Below are 2,498 nucleotides of genomic sequence, written 5' to 3' on the forward strand. Positions count from 1 at the left end.
GGGAAGAAGGACATGGATGTTCCCGCCTGCTATTGTTATTCATACGGCTGACTCAGTCAATCAGCAAAAATAGCGGGAACTTGAACAGTATAAAAGCAGCCTTTCCAGCCCTAATAAGGAGTGAGCTTAACCTGCCACACTGTGTATGTGTTTCTTTGTAGCAGTCGACTACGCTTCCTTCCATTATCTCTAAGGTTAGAGAACAATATGTTCAGTGATGATGCCCACTGTTGATATTCATTTCCAGTCCTCAGCAAATGGATCAGCCCATGCTGACATGCAACAAATCCTTTTTAAAATATTTTTATTGATATTTATTTAATACAAAAGAAATGAACAATACAATTCTGATGTGCCACAGAACTAGTAAAAAAAGTTACAATAAAGATCATACATAGAAATTCAGATGTACAATAGCACAGACATAGTGATAAATTAGAACATAACAAAAAAGGAAAAAAAATTCGAAACCCTTCCACTAAGCAAGGGTGAAGGTTGACATTTAAAAATTTCAAGTGGCATAATCTTGGAGAGAGACCATGCCAAATTTCCAAATCAACACCAACTCTTATGGTAGTAGTCCATAAACGAGCTCCATATCATTTGGAATTTGCTATTTGAATCAATGGCAGCATATCTAATTTTTTTTAAATTTAAGCAAGACATAATATATCTTAGTTACTGTGTAGGTGAAATATTGTCTTTCCATTTAATCAAAATTGCATATCTGGCCATTATCGAAGAAATGGATAAACCGCGACATTGAACTGAAATTACTATAACATTATCATGACAAAGTGCTCCAAAAAGAGTTATGAAAGGGTTAGGTTCAAATTTTAATTTACATATAGCTTTGTTTCCAAAATTTTATAAGGTAGGGCAGGAACATGCAGCAAATCCGAGGCAACATTCAATCATGAGCTGATAAGTGGAAATGAAATTGTGGTGTACTGAGGAAGCAGCAAGCAAGCACAAACTCAGGCTGAACACCAGTTCATGCCTTGGTGGTTCCCCGTGTGACTGGCTCAGGAGGGGCCGGCTCAGGTTTATATTCAGGTCGGCTGATTGACAGCCGGCCAGGTGGAGTCAGCCCCTTAGGTGGACTTCCTGCAGGTACAGAGATTGCCCCCTGCATTAGGTTGGTGGTCGTATCCCCACAGCAATTCCTGCTACAAAAGTGCAAGTCAATGACCACATCCATCAAGAGAGGGTTTAACACCCTACCCTTGCCATCCAGTGGCATTACCGTCATTGATCTCCCACCATCAACATATTGGGAGTTACTATTGATCTGACAGCTCAACTGGACCAGTGATATAAAATTCTGTGGCTACAAGGGATATTTGGAGGTTGGGTATCCTATAACTCACCTCCTGCTGCCATGTAAGTTTGGAAGGTTCAAGAAGTAACAAGGCACAGTTTATTAACAAACAGTGGCCTTTATTTACACATGGGGAATTTGCACAGAGAACACAATCACATACACAAATACTCCCTATTCCCAACAGATCACCACTAATCACTTTTCCCATGGATAAACATGCAGATTGCTGCTCATCATGGTTCCCATCGCAAGGAGTGGCGACAGTACCTGCCATCCCTTGCTAACTAGCAGGTACAGTATACCTAGAAACTAAAAGGTACAAATCTGGTTACAATGTACAATGGGTGAGATCGTAAAGTTTCCCCTGGGTGCATGCCACAAATAGCCCTCATGCTGTATCTGCATACACTTCACAACTGGATCTTCAGCATCGCCCATGGCTCACAACCTGGATCAGACTCTTCACTGTCAGCTTTCTGGTATTGTCCGTGGTCTACAACCTGGAGTAGAGGTCAGTATTGTCTCAAGGGAACAAAGAGAGAGGGCTGCACCACACTGTGGGCTTTATTCTGCAGCCAGCCTGAGGAGCTGGCTCAGGTATGCCCAAATAAGGCAATGTGTTCAAGAGAGCCCATTTGTAGGTAGACTAACCTTGATTGACATGGGGAAATGACTTTCGACCTAGTTGGTCCGATGACCCTGCAAGAGCAAGCACATGGAATTTCTTTTCTTCGGAGCAGTTTCCTATTCAACCAGTTGGAAATCCTCTGGATAACCCACCACAATCCATAAAGTATAAATCAAGAACATGGTGGAATACTCTCCACTTGTCTGGATGTCTGCAATATAAACAGCTTTCAAAGAATATGACACAATGCAGGACAAAACAAACTCCTTGACTGACTCTTCATGAGCCATCCAAAATATTCATTCCCTTCACCACTGGCACACACTACCCCCCGTGTGCATCATTGACAAAACCACTGCAGTTACGCACCCAGGTTACTCTGACAACACTTCCAGAACCCCCATTGTCTAAAATCAAGTAGGAAAAAGGCAGCAAGTACATGGGAACACCACCCAACCGCAGGTTTCCTTTCAAGTTGTTCACCATCCTGATTTGTAAATAAATCACTGGTCCTTCATCGTTACTCTTGGCTATCACAGAGCAGAA

This window comes from Narcine bancroftii, chromosome 3, assembly GCF_036971445.1.
Source record: "Narcine bancroftii isolate sNarBan1 chromosome 3, sNarBan1.hap1, whole genome shotgun sequence".
Taxonomy (NCBI): domain Eukaryota; kingdom Metazoa; phylum Chordata; class Chondrichthyes; order Torpediniformes; family Narcinidae; genus Narcine; species Narcine bancroftii.